Source organism: Oncorhynchus mykiss, chromosome 26 (assembly GCF_013265735.2).
Source record: "Oncorhynchus mykiss isolate Arlee chromosome 26, USDA_OmykA_1.1, whole genome shotgun sequence".
Lineage (NCBI taxonomy): Eukaryota > Metazoa > Chordata > Actinopteri > Salmoniformes > Salmonidae > Oncorhynchus > Oncorhynchus mykiss.
The window spans coordinates 11,013,169-11,034,169 of NC_048590.1; the positions used below are offsets into that span (position 1 = coordinate 11,013,169).

The window sequence follows — 21,001 nt, forward strand, 5'->3', positions numbered from 1 at the left end:
CAAAACATTATGTTTGGCGTGAAAGCAACACAGCTCATCCCTCTGAACACACCATCCCCACTGTCAAACATGGTGGTGGCAGCATCATGGTTTGGGCCTGCTTTTCTTCAGCAGGGACAGGGAAGATGGTTAAAATTGATGGGAAGATGGATGGAGCCAAATACAGGACCATTCTGGAAGAAAACCTGATGGAGTCTGCAAAAGACCTGAGACTGGGACGGAGATTTGTCTTCCAACAAGACAATGATCCAAAACATAAAGCAAAATCTACAATGGAATGGTTCAAAAATAAACATATCCAGGTGTTAGAATGGCCAAGTCAAAGTCCAGACCTGAATCCAATCGAGAATCTGTGGAAAGAACTGAAAACTGCTGTTCACAAATGCTCTCCATCCAACCTCACTGAGCTCGAGCTGTTTTGCAAGGAGGAATGGGAAAAAATGTCAGTCTCTCGATGTGCAAAACTGATAGAGACATACCCCAAGCGACTTACAGCTGTAATCGCAGCAAAAGGTGGCGCTACAAAGTATTAACTTAAGGGGGCTGAATAATTTTGCACGCCCAATTTTTCAGTTTTTGATTTGTTGAAAAAGTTTGAAATATCCAATAAATGTCGTTCCACTTCATGATTGTGTCCCACTTGTTGTTGATTCTTCACAAAAAAATACAGTTTTATATCTTTATGTTTGAAGCCTGAAATGTGGCAAAAGGTTGCAAAGTTCAAGTGGGCCGAATACTTTCGCAAGGCACTGTATAGGCTACGGTATCTCTGTCAGTAGTGAGTCACCTCCTAGGTATTTGTCTTGTCCAGATGACATCATAGTTAAAACATACCTATATTTTCACCACAGAATCATGTAAAAAAAGTGTCCATTCATATTTTTTTTGCCACTCAGCTCATGAATTTGCAATACCTTCCATTCCACTCATCCCTATCCACTGTAAATTCTTCCATTTCCCATTATTGAATCGACCTTTTGCACACATTTCTTTACCCCTCCCACCACCACGTCCCCCACCCCATACCCAGCCAGTCTCTCTATCGAAGAAAATATTATCATTTCAATTTCAAGATGAAATGTATGTTAGCGGAGCTGGGTCAACATGTGCACAGAATTCACAATTAATGACGGATTATGGGCCACGAGGCCGCGAGAAGATCAAAACGCAGTGGCCATAGCGTTTCTTCATATTTCAGAGGATTATATTCTTAGGATGTTGCTAAGCAGCAGCCTGGGCATGGTACCTTGTCTTAATAGTGTTTAACAAATCCTTATTCACTGTGATTCTGCAATGCCTTGTAATGTACAGTGTGGCAATGGATAGAGATTTTGCCACATGGTTTTTAACAGAGATGACTGCATGAAAAAACGCACACTATGTCTGCCTTTGTGCTGTATGCAGCCAATCCAAAAATAGTTGACTTGAGTTGAACTGTTGACAAACAAAAACGGACAATAATTGGTGAACGCTTGGTGAATGCGTGTAGGCCTATAATTTAATCATAGCCTTATAGACGACCACAGGATGATATTTGAATGTAACTGTAACTGCAGGTCACACCAACATATGGACAGGGATAGACAAAACGTTACACTTTATCAATACATAATAGATGGACATTTGAACAACTATCAACAAACTGTTATCAGTTATATGCAGCCCAACCCAATTAGGTTTGTTACGTTACCCAACTACCACACACACACGCGGTCAGTGGTAGTATCCCACCCAAACAGTAACACTGTTTACAGGGCATCAGCTGTGTAATAATAGTATACAAGAGCGGTACCTTTAAGAGGGTGTGAGTAGGAGGGCTGATGGTTATGTTTGGACTGATTTCTACTTCTCTGCTCGTTTACACAAACCGGTCACATTCGCTGTGAGTGTAGCGGGCGGATGAACAGTCTGCGGGAGAGCGAGGGAGGCGACTTAAACCTACCAAGTAGGCATCGTTCTTCATTGGCTTTAACCTGTCTGTGTGCTTGTATCTTTTGATGGTTACAACTTCAAGGGATTATTATCGAACGACACGTTTCCCTGAAATGAAACCAGTTGGTAAGTCACAAATGTATGTTTTATTTGCTGATAATGGTTAGGCTAATTTGGAGCGCTCCCCTCGTTTGGTTTTCAGAGATTCAATGGCCAGTGCCAGAAAAGGTAAAACCACATCCTCCACTTCGGTATTTAGTAAAATTGTGGTAGTCTATTGGACATATGTCATGGCACTGATACTTTGTAGATCAATGTTTTGTGCGTGTATCCAAATGTAAGTTGCATAATTTAATTGTATGTGGCTATAGTCTATGCGGTTTCAGGTCTCTAATCTATTAAATACTTCCACTCATGATGGCTACTATGAAACCTAGATATGCAAATTTGGCCAATAAAAATATTATGATGAGAGATCATTGCTTTCTGTGGAGCAGTTCATCTGCAGTGTAAAACATTTTGTTTCACGATGAGAACACACATCAAAGGGCAATTCGTAGGCTATGTATTTATCCTAATCGAAAAGCTCCACCATTACCTACCAAAATACTGTATGGGAACACCAGCTGGAAGGTAAATCGTTAAATGCGTAATGCCGTTTTGCTCACGAACATGCATAACTAGCGTTATGTGCTTCAGGTGGGATGGTTTAGCAAATGGTTTTGGAAGACCATTTTTGCTAAAAATGACATCAGGCTTTATCTGTCCATGTCCATTGTTGGGCTACTATACATTGATTGTGCAGGCCAGTTTGATTTAATCGGCGTATGTTTTCTGTTTTTGACTACAATTATATTTGCTGTGTATGTTCAGTGGGCTAAACTGTGATGACTTTTGTCATTCCAGTCGCTACAGATGGAGGGCACTGTCTGACCTCAACATTTCTATCAACTAGACAAAGGAGAGTGGAAAACACAGTATCATTATCTGGTCAGCGGTCTATCCATACCTTTTCTTAAATCTCGCTGTACAATTTGGCTTGTGAAACATTTCGGGTGTGTTTTACACAACCAATTTGTCAAAACACGTCTCCCCTGTAAAGAATAAAACTCTGTGCTCCAGCTTCGAATCTAAAGGCATGCTTTTGTCTTGCAGCGGCATATGATAGAGAAATTAACATTAAATTCTCTGGCAACTGCTCTGGTGGACATTCCTGCAGTCAGCATGGCAATTACACTTCCTCAACTTGGAACATCTGTGGCATTGTGTTGTGACAACTGCACAGTTTAGTGACCTTTTATTGGCCCCAGCACACGGTTCACCTGTGTAATGATCATGCTGTTTAATCAGCTTCTTGATATGCCACACCTAGAAGGTAGATGGATTGTCTTGGCAAAGGAGAAATGCTCACTAACACGGAACCCAAACCGGCTGTGCGCGTGTGCTATTGTGCATACATTATTTTGTCCCCCCCACACCAAACGTGATCACGACACGCAGGTTAAAATGTGAAAACAAACTCTGAACCAATTACATTAATTTGGTGACAGGTTGAAAAGCTAGCTTGCTGTTGCTAACTAATTTGATCTATTTAGCTAGCTTGCTGTTGCTAGCTAATTTGTCCTGGGATATAAACATTGAGTTGTTATTTTACCTGAAATGCACAAGGTCTTCTACTCGGACAATTAATCCACACATAAAATGGCCAACCGACTCGTTTCTAGTTATCTCATCATTCCAGGCTTTTTCATCTTTGAACTTATATGGTGATTGGCATCTACACTTACCACGACAACCGGCAAAACATTGTCTTTCAATCACCCAATGAGGAGATGGCACGTGGGTACATGCTTCTATAAACCAATGAGGAGATGGGAGAGGCAGGACTTTCAGTGCGATCTGCGTCAGAAATAGGAATGACTTCTATGTTAGCCTTTGGCGTCGCAGACGCTCGCGAGCAGTGTGGGTGCAATAATTGAGTAACATGGATTTCTACATTTATTTTGCGACGCTTGCGCACCAATGTGTTCGGTCTGGTCAGCATGTAACAGAGATGTAAACAAATTTGTGCAACAATTTGAAAGAAATAAACTTTTTGTGCGTATGGCAAATTTATGGGCTCTTATTTCAGCTCATGAAACCAACACTTGACATGTTGCTTTGTATTTTGGTTCAGTATACATTTTAAGTTAAATATTAGCTTTTGTCTGAAGCTGAAAAATACCATAAATTCAAAAGCTAATTTGACCTATGCCCTGACAAGGCTTATAAGCATCTCTTGACTATTGCTAGAGTACTGTTGCTTTTATTGATGTACTGTACTTTAACAACAATGTACTCACATTGGATGGGTTGATTTTTATTTTTTTATTTTTATGATCCAAACCTTCTAAGAGCCGAATACATACTCTTAGAGTAGGTTTACCCATTAAAGTACTTGCTAATGTAAAAACATGTTTTCAGGTAGGACACATGCAATCTGGGAAGCTGTTCAATGTTCCTAATATTGATATATGTGACTCACCACCTGGATTCGGTCTTATGTAGTAAAATGTGGAATTGTGTTTTTTTACATTGGATAAAAGTAGAGGCTCAGCTACAAAATGGTATATCATGCACTGCATTTCTGAGGAATAATGGTAAAGTAATTCTGCCTCTATGGCTGATTTGTTACCTATGGATAACAGGAAAACAGCCTAGCCAGCTCTGTTGGCAACAATTTCATTACGCTTTTTTGCAGACGTTTACTGACACCGGCCATATTCAATGGCTGTTGTACACTTTAGCTTAAGACATGTAGCTAGCTAGGTAAACAATGAACCTAGGATAGGCAAACAACGTGTAAGATCACATGCGTAATGTTAGCTAACGAGCCAGCCAGCTAACATTAGCTGGTTAAACAACAATGAACACAGTGCCAAATCATGTCGTTACTACCCTGCAGTCATATTCTGGAAGCTAACTAACCAAGTTCAATGTTAGCTAGCTAACATTAGGCTCTAATTAGAAAAAGAAATGGCTCTGGGATACGAATATTATCAGCTAGGGAGCCAGCCAGTTAACTTTAGCTAGCTCGCTAAAGTACACTTTAGCTTGAAATGTAACCACTTTGTCAAAATTAGAAACATGTAATATCTGAAAGTCTAGCATTAGCTAGCAACATTATCTTACCTGTATACATCATCATGCATGTTGGACGCATCTCCCTGTCACGGACTCCATGCTTGCCCTTAGTTTGAAGATGTGATCCGGAGACATGTCCCTCTCTTTAGCTATCATACTCTAATTCCACTGATTTCATAACTTGATCCTCCAGAAAGTGGAGAGCAGCACTTACGCAGCTCCACTACACAATGCGTTTAAAAAAAGCTGCATTCGACAGGATTACCAACAGACAGACCAACTCAAATGGACAGAAGCCCTCTATGGCAGACCAATCCGAACTCCTCTCTCAGCATGTCCAGCCCACTCGTCTCAGCCAATCATGGCTAGTGGGAAGGTCGCTGTCTTTCTGTGACTTAACCAACAAGGCTCGTAATTTAACAATTGTATTCATATTTATAGATGGCATACAAGTTTATTAAGGCAATTGAACTAAGCTCATGAGACTTGTTATATTGACTCTTTAAATACTATAAATGATTGGCTCGAGTATAGCGCACCTATCTTACACTGCCATAACCTAAAATATAAGGTTGCATTACTCCATTGTTTATAATAGGAACATAAACCATGTATAGCTTCAAAAGTAGGGTTAAGGAATGGTTTCGAGGACTATAATTAATTTTGGCTGGAGATTTTTCAGTCCTCTTGCTTTTTAGTCCAAGAACCTCCCCATAATGGGTGCAATGTGATGTCTTACTTTAAACACGTTTACGTTACCATCTAAAGCTTATTTCCTGCACACCACCTAATATGCCGTCTCTATTTAGAACAAAAAGTAAGGAAAAATGCCTACATTCATCAAGCTAGGTAAGATGTCATTATTGAATATGTTTAAGTGGTAAGACTGAACTAGATCAAAGGTAATTCAACAATATTGTTGCACCTGTAACCAATAGCCTAACAAATGAACAACTCTTGACAATCAAGTCTTTGTATTTTTTTCTTCATCAAGACATCCTCTATCAAATTTCAGCCGCTTGCCCCCCCCCCCCCCCCCCCCCCCACCACCACCACTACCACCAGTCAATTCAAAACTCAACTCTCTCCCAACACAATTTCCTTCCCAGTTTCCACCTTAAAACAGTTGTATTCACAGGGGGGAAGGTTTGGGAACCAAAAAAACACCTACACTGAAAATATACAGTAACACACAAACAGCAAATCCTCCATATAATTAAACTCCGAGGCCTAATAGTACTGTAGAGCTCTTTACTTGCACACAATATTTGGGTAGCCCCGTCTTGCCCCTAGGTGTCCATCACCCTGCAGCACCCCAGCCCAACACACCCAAATCAGCTTTAGAATCTTAGTGAAAGATTATTGGTTTTGGGTGTTAGGTCAAGGCCAGAGTGACAACCTACAGGACGACAAACCCCCAGGCCCAGGACTGAATAGCCCAGCAGCTAGGGATTGCCTAAATGGGAATGTTTTTAATACAGGTTCCTTTAGTTGTACTGTATTCCATATAAGGCATCCACACTAGAGGTCGACCGATTTTATGATTTTTCAACGCCGATACCGATTATTGGAGGACCAAAAAAAGCTGATACCGATTAATCGGCCAATTTGTATTTATTTTTTTACTTTTTTTTTCTTCATTTATTTGTAATAATGACAATTACAACAATACTGAATGAACACTTATTTTAACTTAATATAATACATCAATAAAATCAATTTAGCCTCAAATAAATATAACATGTTCAATTTTGGTTTAAATAATGTAAAAACACTGTTGGAGAAGAAAGTTAAAGTGCAATATGTGCCATGTAAGAAAGCTAATGTTTAAGTTCCTTGCTCAGAACATGAGAACATATGAAAGTTGGTGGTTCCTTTTAACATGAGACTTCCAATATTCCAAGGTAAGAGGTTTTAGGTTGTAGTTAATATAGTATTTATAGGACTAGTTCTCTCTATCGTTATTTAATTTTCCTTTGACTATTGGATGTTTTTATAGGCACTTTAGTATTGCCAGTGTAACAGTATAGCTTCCGTCCCTACCTGGGCTCGAACCAGGAACACATTGACAGCCACACTTGAAGCAGCGTTACCCATCGCTCCACAAAAGCCGCGGCCCTTGCAGAGCAAGTGGAATAACTACGCCAAGTCTCAGAGCGAGTGACGTTTGAAATGCTATTAGCGCGCAACCCGCTAACTAGCTAGCCATTTCACATCGGTTACACCAGCCATTAGGCTGATAGGCTTGACGTCATAAACAGCGCTGTGTTTGCGAAGAGCTGCTGGCAAAACATACAAGTGCTGTTTGAATGAATGCTTACGAGCCTGCTGCTGCCTACCATCGCTCAGTCATACTCCTCTATCAAATCAGACTTAGTTATAACATAATAACACACATAAATATGAGCCTTTGGTCATTAATATGGTCGAATCCAGAAACTATCATTTCGAAAACAAAATGTTTTATTTCAGTGAAAAATGGAACCGTTCTGTATTTTATCTAATCTAACGGGTGGCATCCCTAAGTTTAAATATTATTGTTACATTGCACAACCTTCAATGTTATGTTATAATGATGTAAAATTCTGGCAAATTTAGTTTGCAATGAGCCAGGCTGCCCAAACTGTTGCATATACCCTGACTCTGCGTGCAAGGAACGCAAGAAAAGTGACAATTTCACCTGGATTATATTGCCTGCTAACCTGGATTTCTTTTAGCTAAATATGCAGGTTTAAAAATATATACTTCTGTGTATTGATTTTAAGAAAGGCATTGGTGTTTATGGTTAAGTACAGTCGTCCAACGATTGTGCTTTTTTTCCCGCAAATGCGCTTTTGTGAAATCATCCCCCAGCGTTGCATCGATTATATGCAACGCAGGACACTAGAATCTAGTAATATCATCAACGATGTGTAGTTTATAACTAGTGATTATGATTGTTTAAAAAAAAAAAGTTTAATTCTAGCTAGCAACTTACCTTGGCTTCTACTGCATTCGCGTAACAGGCAGTGGAGTGCAACGAGAGGCAGGTGGTTATAGCATTGGACTAGTTAACTGTAAGGTTGCAAGATTGAATCCCCCGACCTGACAAGGTGAAAATCTGTCGTTCTGCCCCTGAACAAGGCAGTTAACCCACCATTCCTAGGCCGTCATTGAAAATAGGAATGTGTTCTTAACTGACTTGCCTAGTTAAATAAAGGTATAAAATCGGCGCCCAAAAATACCGATGCGGGGTGAAAATTATAGACGGCTGCACAAAGAACGGTAAGTCATGGCTAATATAGCCGGCAGCTATATAATTTATAACGATACTAGTGTAGCATGTAGGCTAAGGTAACATTAAATCAATGAGCCTCCACACAGTCAGTGTGGGAACGTGATCATTGCACCCAAGATTGAGCTACAACTGGCTAGGCAGTTGATAGCCTAAATCCTGCCTGACGTTACTGCTGTTCCTAAAACCATTGACATACGTTATCCTACTGTAACCACACAGAGAGAGTGAGAGTGTATGTGTTGGGTGATTTTTATTTAAAAGAAAATTCTACAAGCCTACATCGCCCGATTGCGCTAGTCGATCACTATTGGGGGGGGGTCTCTTTCTCATGGCTACCCATGTATTTCCATGGAAATACAACGTTTATTTGGAAAGTAACACACAAAGATATTATTAAAAGCATGATTTGCGTAAATGTAATATACGAACTATTACTCTTGTTAAAAATATGAAATGGTATTACATTTGGTAAAGAGCACATTATGACTTGAGACTTGACTTGATCCTTGGTCTTGACTTGGGACTTGAGTGCTAAGACTTGAGACTTGTGACTTGGAATGATGTTCATTTATACATTTTTTTATTTTATTCTTGTATAATATATGGTTCAATAATTGAAATACCCATTATTCCAAGACTAACTTTGTGCTTAACATGCTGTCCTGTAGCTACTGTTGGTGTTCCTTTTCAAGATGGAACTTTGTATCGTTCACTGATATTGTAAATATACTTCTAAATTCACCTGAGCTCTGTAGACTGGTCTTCCCTGGCTGTCTGAATCTACTGGGACCCCTGTCACCATCTGATACTGCTAAGACATGAGTGTAGTGCACAGTCAGTACACAAGAGGGCTGCATTCCCGCAAGATGCCTGCGGGAACTGCAGGTCCCAACGGAGATCATTACTGCGCAGTCAGCATTTTTCATTATGTGGGGGCAGGAGCAGGTGTTCAGGCAGATGTCTTTGAGATGAAAATATTTTTGTTGTCCCACAGATGATCCTCTTTCTGCTTTTGTATGCGTTAGCCTACCTATTGTTTTAAAAGCACATTTTTCGCATTATTCACACACAGAATTTGCTGCTTCAACTTCAGTGGCATCAAATTTTATTTGTCACATACATGGTTAGCAGATGTTTAATGCGAGTGTAGCGAAATGCTTGTGCGTCTAGTTCCAATAGTGCAGTAATATCTATACATTCCCCAACTACCTAATACACACATCTAAAAAGGTGAATGAGAATATATGTAATTATATGGATTAGCGAAGGTGCAATGGATGGTATAAAATACAGTATATACATGTGATATGAATAATGTACGATATGTAAACATTATAAAAGTGGCATTATTTAGAGTGCATTGTGTAAAGTGACTAGTGATATATTTATTAAAGTGGCCAGTGATTGACTCTCAATGTAGTCAGCAGCCTCTGAGTTAGTGACTGCTGTCTAGCAGTCTGGTGTTGATGCAAGCTGTTTTTCAGTCTCCCGTTCATAGCTCAAATGTTCCTGTATGTGTAGTTTCATTGAAATAGAGTAGGCTGCCTCCATGGGTGGAGAATCACGTGGCAGTTCATTTGAATGACATTAACTTTAATATGATTAGACTGTATTTTTACTACAGTGTCTTTAAATTATATATTGATAATGGATAAAGTGGAGGGCGCTCAACCTACGTGAGCCGAAGTGCAATTAAAAAATTGTAATATGATTGAAAAGGCACACCGCGCACAAGTTAGGCTATGGTGAGCAAGTGTTTTGATGACCCATTTAGTCTCTCCCTGCAAGTTGTCCTCCTAAAAGTTAGGCTATATCCTATAGGCCTATGCAAGTCTCGCTGTAATTTTTTTTTTCTGCTTTAAGTTCAGTAGCCATACCTGCGAGATCGGGTGCACTTTTGTGGTCTCAATTAAATAGAGTAGGCTATAGCCTACGACTGGGCGGAGAAGCACGGGGCGGATATCTTTCCAAGGAAATGTACTTCTTAAATAGATTAGACTATAGTATACTACATTGCCTAGAAATAAATATTGATCACCCATATTTCTCCATTTGGAAAATCTTCTAAAAGATAGGCTATAAAAATGGCTCAAGAGTAAGTCTGTCCAACTCTGCTTTCTTCAAATTACTTACAGCATATTGGCTGATATGAGGACATGCTGTATTTCTCACTTTGACTGAGACTATAGTTTATCTTAATTCTGGCCATCTTTTTCATTTTCTCCAACAAAAATGATATATTAGCCTGTTAGCCCCCATGTATCTAATTAGTTCGCTTTCCTTCATTGTTTATTGTAAAATATTGTTTTGAGTAACATCAACACCTTTCTTGAATATTCAAAAGGAAGGAAGTGGTTATAATCTTTCTCTGTGATTCGAGTGTCACTGTTGAAAATGAGGTAATTTATTGGAGGTAATTTCAAGTGCCAATTGGAGAATGCTAATATTTCTAACCATGACATGATTTTATATTACAGTTTAATAGACCAATTTGATTGGGTACTTGGCATACCTTTGTCCATTCCAGGTTGTTAGTGCTTGATAGATGTGATAAACTATTTAATCAAACTCAATATCTGGCAATGTAATCTTACCTCACCTGTTCGCTGGGATTTCTTTGCCAGTAGTTAGGGCCTTATGGATGAAAGGATTGGTGCGAGTTATCACATTTTTAATCAGACTAACCCTTTGGGAGTAGGTGTTTTGAGGGATTTGGGAATGTAATGCTGTTGAAGGAATTTGTGTACATGTGAAATGCATGTACTTTTACAAGCACCAAGAGGCCAGCATTGAAACCAGAGCGCACCATGTTTGAGTCAACAATGGATTAATTAGTAGGAAAGTCACAGGCCTGAGTGCAACAGTGTGTGCATTTGAAGGACTGCATTATGGTCAAATTCGGCAAGGTTTTAATACACAGACAATGTCTTCAATTCCAGCTTTTCAGTGAGTTATGATTTGTTTTTGAGTTGAATTCAAGCCTCTTCAAGCACATTTGTGTTTTTCATATTTTTGTCCCCTTTTGATGAAACATGCTCGTTCAGCTACCTGTATGTTTTGGATAGAGTGGATGAAAAACATGTCTGGCATCCAAGAAAAACAGGATGTGACTGGCTGGGCTAAGGTCTTCTCATCTTGGCCATGTCCCAGAGTAGTGCACAGACTGCAAGCGGCTTTTTGGCAATGGGGCAGAGGTGTGTGCGTGATGAATGGAAATCAAGGGCTGTGTGCAGAAACCACTCCATTGTTCCCTGGATGGCGTGGGGTTTGCTTGCTCTACCGGGCCAGATGTTGTGGTTGACAAGGGCTCCTGCCAGTCGCGGGGTAAGGTGAGAAGCTGGGCTGGGCTAGCTGTATGGGCGGACAAGCAGAGGGTACTTAGAGGAGTGAGTTCTAGCAGCTGCTGTGTAGACGCCTATGCACACACCCACTGCTATCAATACAGTACACACGATCACAACTACACATGTGCTCTAAAATGGGCCAAAGGGATACACCTCAAATGTGCACCCACACAGAAGGAAGGCTTATCAAAACAACACTGACACATTATTAGCATTTGTTAGCATTATCACTCAGTCCTAGCATTCCTACAGTGAACTCATGGTCTTACAAATCAAATTGTATATTTGTCACATACTTTGTAAACAACAGGTGTAGACTACCATTGAAATGCTTACTTACAGACCCTTCACAAAAATGCAGAGAAATAATTTAAATAATAGTAAAGTAACAATAAATGCATAATAAGTAACGATAACTTGGCTATATACACTAGGTACAATTACAGAGTGATGTGCAGGGGTATGAGGTAATTTATGTACATATAACTATGAATAAAGTGACTTGGCAACAGGATAGATAAATGGTAGCAGTAGAGTATGTGAGACAAGAGTTAGTGCTAAAAGGGTCCATGCAGATACAGTTGAAGTTTACATACACTTAGGTTGGAGTCATTAACTTGTTTTTCAACCACTCCACACATTTCTTGTTAACAAGCTATAGTTTTGGCAAGTCGGTTAGGACATTGACTTTGTGCATGACACAAGTCATTTTTCCAACAATTGTTTACAGACAGATTATTTCACTTTTATCCATTGTATCACAATTCCAGTGGGTCAGAAGTTTACATTCACTAAGTAGACTGTGCCTTTAAACAGCTTGGAAAATTCCAGACAATTACAGTGCCTTGCGAAAGTATTCGGCCCCCTTGAACTTTGCAACCTTTTGCCACATTTCAGGCTTCAAACATAAAGATATAAAACTGTATTTTTTTGTGAAGAATCAACAACAAGTGGGACACAATCATGAAGTGGAACGACATTTATTGGATATTTCAAACTTTTTTAACAAATCAAAAACTGAAAAATTGGGCGTGCAAAATTAATGAGTTTACATTACACCTTAACAAAATACATTTACTCTTCCGACTTCAACTGTAGCTACCCGGACTATTTGGTTAACTATTTGGCAGTCTTATAGCTTGGGGGTATACTTTTTTTCAGGGTCCTATTGGTTCCAGACTTGGTGCATCGGTACCACTTGCCGTGTGGTAGCGGAGAGTATAGTCTATGACTTGGGTGGCTGGAGCCTGACAATTTTTTTTTGGGGGCTTTCTTGGAAAGCGCCTGGAATAGCAGACCTGGATGATAGGGAGCTTGCCCCAAGGGAAGTGCTGAGCTGTACGTGCTACCCTCTGTAATGCCTTGCCGTCAGATGCCAAGCAGTTGCCATACCAAGCGGTGATACAGCCAGTCAAGATGCTCTCATTGGTGTAGCTGTAGAACTTTTTAAGGATCTGAGGGCCCATGCCAAAACCTTTCAGCCTCCTGAGGGGGAAGAGGCATTGTCATGCCTTCTTCACTACTGTTGGTGTGTGTGGACCATGATAAATCCTTAGTGATGTTGGATACTGAGGAACTTGAAGCTCTCGATCCGCTCCACTACTCTCCCGTCGATGTGAATAGGGGCTTGCTCGGCCCTCCGTTTCCTATAGTCCACGATCATCTCCTTTTGTCTTGCTGACTTTGAGGGAGAGGTTGTTGTCCTGGCACCACACTGCCAGGTGTCTGAAGACCTCCCTATAGGCGATCTCATCGTCGTCGGTGATCAGGCCTACCACCGTTGTGTCGTCAGCAAACTTACTGATGGTGTTGGAGTCGTGCACGGCCACACTGTCATGGGTGAACATGGAGTACTGGAGAGGACTAAGCCTGCACTCCTGAGGGGACCATGTGTTGAGGATCAGCATGGCAGATGTGGTGTTGCCTACCCAGCAGCATACAACCCTGTATCCCACTGATGGCTTGCCTCTGAAGCTAAGCATGTTCTGCTGGAAGAGTTGTTGGAGGTTCTGTAGGAGGCACTCTTTTTTTCCTCTGGTCAACAAAAAAAAATATCCCAATGCCCCAGGGCGGTGATTGGGGATATTGCTATTTTGTAGGGTGCCATCTGTCACATGGGATGTTAAATGGGTGTCCTGGCTCCGTGCATGTCCACAGTTGTGGGTAAACGGAGTACAGCAGGGGACTAAGCACGCACCCCTGAGGGACACCAGTGTTGAGGGTCAGCGTGGCAGATGTTGTCTATCCTCACCACCTGGGGACGGCCCGTTAGGAAGTCCAGGATCCAGTTGCAGAGGTGCTCAATCCCAGGGTTCTTAGCTTAGTGATGAGCTTTGAGGACATAATGGTGTTGACGTGATCTGTGACCAGCTTTTCAAAGCATTTCATGGCTACAAATGTGAGTGCTGCGGTGCGTTTGTCATTTAGACAGGATACCTGGGCATTCTTGGGCACAGGGACTACTATGGTCTGCTTGAAACATCGATCAGGGAGAGGTTGAAAATGTCAGTGAAGATACTTATATCAGTCACACTAATGAAATGAAGCACAAGTTCGCAGCAGCTGGGTTTCCTTATTTATTCTCCACTAGCACACAGCGCACACAAGACCTCTCACCAGTCTCTGTTAGTGTGGGTTTTTCCAACCAACTCTTTCTTTGTGCAGCGGGCAGGCAGCATGCAGGGTTACTGTATGGATAGCAGCAGCAGCCTCTCAGTGTCTTGCATGGAGCGAAGGGTTGCATCCCAAGTGGCACATTATTCCCTAATGAAGTGCACTACTTTTGACCAGGGCCCGTTAGTAGTGCACTATATAGGGCAAGGCTCTCGAACCCTGTTCCTACTGCCCTGTAGGTTTTTGCTCCAACGCTAATCTAGCGTACCTGACTCTCATAATTAGCTGGTTGATAAGCTGAATCAGTTTAGTTAGAACTGGGGTTGGATTGAAAACCTACAGGAGGGTAGCGCTCGAGGAACAGGGTTGGAGAGCCCCGACGTCGGTAATAGGGTGACATTTGGGACACACCCTAGGAGTTTGGGATTAATTAGCTGTGGTACAGTACTTTACTGTATATAGTACCCTTGTACCTAGCTGGCTAGCATTACTACCAGATGTTTTAAGTCAAACATAAGGGAAAGTGAAAGTTTAATATGTTCTTCAGGCCTCTTAAAACCTCTTAAGGATCTGACCCTTTTTTTCAATTTTCACCTAAAATGACATACCCAAATCTAACTGCATGTAGCTCAGGACCTGAAGCAAGGATATGCATATTCTTGATACCATTTGAAGGGAAATACTTTGAAGTTTGTGGAGATGTGAAATTAATGTAGGAAAATAGAACACATTAGATCTGGTAAAAGATAATAAAAAGTAAAACATTTTTGTGCCATCTTTAAAATGCAAGAGAAAGGCCATAATGTATTAGTCCAGCCCAGGCACAATTTAGATTTTGGCCACTAGATGGCAGCAGTGTATGCAACGTTTTAGACTGATCCAATGAACCATTGAATATCTGTTCAAAATGTTGTATCAAGATTGCCCAAATGTGCCTTATTGGTTTATTAATACATTTTCAAATTCATAACTGTGAACTCTCCTCAAACAATAGCTTGGTATTATTTCACTGTAATAGCTATTGTAAATTGGACAGTGCAGTTAGATTAACAAGAATTTAAGCTTTCTGACCATATTATGTCTATGTTCTGGGATTTTTTTGTTTTTTTTTGTTACTTGACTCATGCTAATCACATTAGCCTGCGTTAGCTCAACCGTCCCTGATCCCTTTTAGCTCAAAACACACACTACAGTGCAAAACGTAGTTGTTCGGGGGGGTTATTGGTGTTTGAGAGAGATGGGCATTTTAAATAATTTTTCTCTTTGAATAATGACTTTTTTTTCCTTTGTCCAGATAGTCGAAATGCAAAAAATGACTGTTTCCTGTTTTGATTGGTCAAGAGTCTTCTCCGGGAGTTGACCAGAGCTATCCTCCCGATTTTTCTACTTACAAGCAAAAATTCATACAGGAAGTACCAGTGAAGAGCTCAATACGGAAGTGGCGCTGATCATGGACTTCAGAAAACGGAGGGCCGAACCTGCACCCATCCAAATCGGTGGGTCTATGGTGGTGTGGGTCAAGAGCTTCAAGTTTTTCTGTGTCCAGTAAGGCATTAACATGGTCCACACACACCAACGCCGTTGTGAATAGGGCATGACAATATCTCTTCTCCTTCAGGAGGCTGAGAAGATTTGGCATGGGCATTCAGATACTCGATGTACTACAGCTGCGCCATTTAGAGCACCTTGACTGGCTGCACCACCGCAACGCAAGGCGCTACAGAGGGTAGTGTATACAGCCAGTACATCACTGGGGCCGAGCTCCCTGCCATAGAAGACATCTATACCAGGCAGTGTCAGAGAAAGGCCCTAATAATTGTCAGATTCTAGCCACTCAAGTCAGACTTCTCTCTGCTACCAACGGGATCCTGAATTGCATTGACTATTTTTGCACTCTTGTCTCATCACATATGCTGCTGCTGTTTTATTATCTATCCTGTTGCCGAGTCACTTTACCCGTACCTATATGTACATATCTACACTATATTACCAAATGTATGTGGGCACCTGCTTGTCGAACATCTCATTCCAAAATCATGGACATTTTATAATGGAGTTGGTCCCCGCCTTTGCAGCTACAACAGCCTCCACGCTTCTGGGAAGTCTTTCCACTAGATGTTGGAACATTGCTGCGGGGACTTGCTTCCATTCAGCCTATGAGCATTAGTGAGGTTGGGCGATTAGGACTGGCTCATAGTTGGAGTTCCAATTAATCTCAAAGGTGTTCGTTTGGGGTTGAGGTCAGGGCTCTGTGCAGGTCAGTCAAGTTCTTCCACACCGATCTTGAAAAAACATTTCTGTATGGGCCTCGCTTTGTGCACGGGGGCATTGTCATGCTGAAACAGGAAAGGGCCTTCCCCAAACTATTGCCACAATGTTGGAAGCACAGAATCGTCTTGAGTGTTATTGTATGCTGTAGTGTTAACATTTTCCCTTGCCTGAGCCATGCAAAAGAGTCCCAGACCATTATTCCTCCTCCACCAAACTTGACAATTTTCACTGCATTGGGGCAGGTAGCGTTCTCCTGGCATCTGCCAATCCCAGATTCGTCCATCGGACTGCCATACGGTGACGCGTGATTCATCAATCCAGAGAGCGTGTTTCGATTGCTCCAGAGTCCAATGGCAGTGAGCTTTACACTGTTTTCTTTACACCACTCCAGCCGACCATTGGCATTGCACATGGTGATCTTAGCCTTGTGTGTGGCTGCTCGGCCACGTCATGAAGCTCCCGACGAACAGTTTTTGTGCTGACGTTGTTTCGAGGCAGTTTGGAACTCTAATGAGTGTTGCAACCGAGGACCCATTCTGTGAGTTTGTTGCCTACCACTTCGCAGCTGAGCCGTTGTTGCTGCTAGACGTTTCCAGAAATTTGACAAACTGACTTGTTGGAAAGGTGGCATCCTATGACGGTGCCACATTGAAAGTTGCTGAGCTTTTCAGTAAGACAATGGAGATTGCATAGCTGTGTTCTCGATTTTTATACACGTCAGCAAAGGTGTGGCTGACATAGCCGAATCCACTAATTTGAAGGGGTGTCCACATTTGTGTGTGTGTATATATAATGTACCTCTGCACATTGAATCAGTACTGGTACCCCCTGTATATAAGTTATTGCTACTCAATTTTCAAAAATGTCTCCCTGCATTGTTGGGAAGGGCTCGTAAGCATTTCACTGCTAGTCTCCAACTGTTGTTTATGAAGCATGTGACAAATAACATTTGAGTTTTGTCTAACCGTGGAAGAGAAGTCAGATTTTTGCCAGGATAGAACTGATTCTGATACAAAAAGGTTTTCTGGTGAGTTTTGCATTGATCTGTGTCAGGTCTTGTAGAAACTCCAAATGGCAATGAAGTGGGGAAAATAGCTTACCGATGTCGGGGCAGAATGGAGAGATGTGCAGCAGTTGCTGAATGCACCTTTTTAAAAAAAATATTTTTATATATAAACTATATTCAAATGTAAAAAAGAAATTCCGAGGTAACAATGTCACAAGGATAATTTAAATTACATCTTAAACAAAGCTTTTTCATTGTTTTAAAATAGGCCTGGAAATGTTTTGCTTGGCTGAAATATTACTTTATACTTATGCTGTATGCTAGAGTATTAGACATACACTGTCTCCCCTCCTCATTTCAATTTTAAGCCTCCATCTCCGTCTACCTATCAGGGCCCCGGAAGAGTCCGAGGTTTTGAGAGGACACACTTACTCAGTGTTACAGCGGGTGTGTTTGAGGACTCAGGCTGATCTGCTTGAATCTCAGAGATGTGAATAGGGACACTGACATTCCAGTGGGGATAAAGGAAGCATGGTAAACACATACTGGTTTTGGGTTTGAAAAATACCTATTGTGCCTTCGGGAAATATTCAGACATTTTCCACATTGTTATTTTGCAGCCTTATTCTAAAATGTATTAAGTTGTTGCCCCCCCCCCCTCATCAATCTGTACACAATACCCCATAATGACAAAGCAAAAACTGTTTTTGTAGACATTTTTTGCAAATGTATTAACTGAAATCACATTTACATAAGTATTCAGACCCTATACTCAGTACTTTGTTGAAGCACCTTTGGCAGCGATTTACAGCTTCTTCTTCTTGGGTATGACGCAACAAGACTGGCACACCAGTATTTGGGTATTTTCTCTCATTCCTCTCTGCAGATCCTCTCAAGCTCTGTCCGGTTGGATGGGGAGCATAGCTGCACAGCTATTTTTAGGTCTCTTCAAAGATGTTCGATCAGGTTCAAGTCCGGGCTCTGGCTGGGCCACTTGAGGACTGTCAGAGACTTGTACCGAAGCCACTCCTGCGTTGTCTTGGCTGTGTGCTTAGGGTTGTTGTCCTTTTGGAAGGTGAACCTTCACCCCAGTCTGAGGTCCTGAGTGTTCTGGAGCAGGCTTTCAAGGATCTCTCTCTACTTTTCACCGTTCATCTTTGCTTCGATTCTGACTAGTCTCCCAGTCCCTACCGCTGAAAAGAGTGACCATCAGGTTCACATCCCTGACCAAGGCCCTTCTCCCTTGATTGCGCAGTTTGGCTGGGCGGCCAGCTCTAGGAAGAGTCTTGGTAGTTCCATTTAAGAATGATGGAGGCCACTGTTCTTGGATTTCCAATGCTGCGGAAATCTGTGCCTCGACACAATCCTCTCTCGGAGCTCTATGGACAATTCCTTCAAACTCATGGCTTGGTTTTTGATCTGACATGCACTGTCAACTGTGTGCCTTTCCAAATCATGTCCAATCAATTGAATTTAACACCGGTGGACTCCAAGTTGTCAAACATCTGAAGGTTGATCAATGGAAACAGGATGCACTTTAGCTCAATTTTGAGTCTCATAGCAAATGGTCTGAAATACTTAAGGTATTTCTGTTTTTTTGTTTGCAAAAATCTGAACTTGTTTTCACTTTGTCATTGTGGTATTTTGTGTAATCAATTTTAAATAATGCCGTAACGTAACAATCTGGAAAAAAATCAAGGGGTCTGAATACTTTCCGAAGGCACTGTATGTGAGCCTCAGTAAATGTAACACCGCCAATGCATATATTTAAGTCATTGCATTTGCAACTTGACTCTTGTTAGATGAAATGAATGAGAATATTACTTTGTCATGGGTTGGGTGTAAATAAATACAAATTAAAGTCCATGTTGAACTAACGGTTAGTCACTAACTCTCTATACGTCTTGGTTTCCTGTCTAGTTTGTCAGTGGAGGATTGTGTTGGGAGAGTTTTAATGTCTTTTTACTTCAGGCAGTTGTCTGGCCTAATATACAGTATTTGTGTCTGGCTTTGGGGGCCTAGTGTTCACGGTGGGTTGGTGGGGCGGTGGTGCTAGGGTTTGAATAGTCTGGTCTGTTTCCCTCACACAGTAGTGGGGCTGTGAAACACCTGAGTCGGATAGGAACGGCAGCGTGGCAGGAATGCCCCCTTGTGCCAACCACAACTGGCATCAGAAGGGGACGGGGCTTGTCCAACCGTGGAGCGACGCTACGATATTAACAGGCACTGAATGCATGTGGGCTGGCGGCCACACTTACTTTCCACAGCGTGTGTCTGTCTCTCTGTTGCTCCTTTGTTGCCTCTTGGTCTCCCTCTACCCCTTTCTACTTCATCTTAATTTCTTATGCATTTCTTTAACTTGAGGTCCATATCTTAAAATATCCGTGCTTACATAGCATGGGAACTGTAGCATGATATATCATATGCAGTTAAGCATCTTGTAATGAATCTACTCCATTTTACATTTTAGTCATTGAGCAGACACTCTTATCCAGAGCGACTTACATCCCTGTCTGGCCTACTAAGCCCTAAAGCCACCCATTTATACAGACCATAGTCTAAGTTCCTACGAGGAGGAAGTCTCCTTGCCTAATGGGATCTATTAAACGAAACAGTGGGAAGAAGCTTTCTTATTCTTAACCCCCGCACCTCTTCTTCCTACACTTTTTTTTTTCCCCCACCTCAGTCACTCCATCTTAATTTCCTCTGTCAGTTCCACAACACCCATGCCAACGGAACCGCATGGTTAATTAACTCACTCTGCATACTCAATTGTAGAAAAAGTTGCCTTAAGTTCTGTTTTCATGTTCCCTTTTAACACAACATGTTATTGTCTACTACCTTGACACCAGTGATACTGTTGCGAGGAGAGCCTTTTCTTACCTGTTCCAGTACTTATTAATGGAAACATTGGGTTGCTGCCTGATTAGCCTTTCTCTGTTTCTCCCACTAATTTATATTGGCAATTTAAGCTTTGGCCTCTCTTCAAATTGTTTGAATTCAATGGAGATGCTGCATTTGCATCAATTCCTGCATAAATGAAGGCTAGATGGATACTAACTGAGGAACCTGATACAGAGCAGGTACAACACTTGGCTCTTTAATTTCTCAGGGAATAATTAGGCCATCATGGGGAATGCTTTAGCACCAGGATAATGGGGGTTGTGAATATCCAGCTTCAACCCCCTTCCATAATCATCCTGCCCTATGCTCCTCCTCATCCCCCTTCACTCCTTCCCTGCCCCCATCACCTTCCCAGACCACTAACTCAATGAAATGGTTGTTTCTGTCCCCCGTCTCCCTTGCAGTCACAGGCAATTAGCGCCCGTTAAAACAGTCCGCAGGACGGTTGCCGAGAGTGGGTATACGACCCTCACACTACTCCTCCCACAGTTCTCAAATATTACCCTGGGCTACCGTGAAAGAACCATGGTA

General features: G+C 41.6%; 1 protein-coding gene across 2 annotated transcripts in view; it reads left to right on the plus strand.

Moving 5' to 3' along the window:
- The first annotated feature begins 1,830 nt into the window (after positions 1–1,830).
- Positions 1,831–21,001, plus strand: part of daam2 (dishevelled associated activator of morphogenesis 2) — a 226,716-nt gene continuing 207,545 nt past the window's right edge. Inside the window, exon 1 of one of the 2 annotated variants that reach the window (XM_036963291.1) lies at positions 1,831–2,058. The gene's annotated coding sequence lies outside the window, so the exon portion shown is untranslated. The remainder of the gene's footprint in view (positions 2,059–21,001) is intronic. The other variant, XM_036963290.1, reaches the window with a different exon arrangement.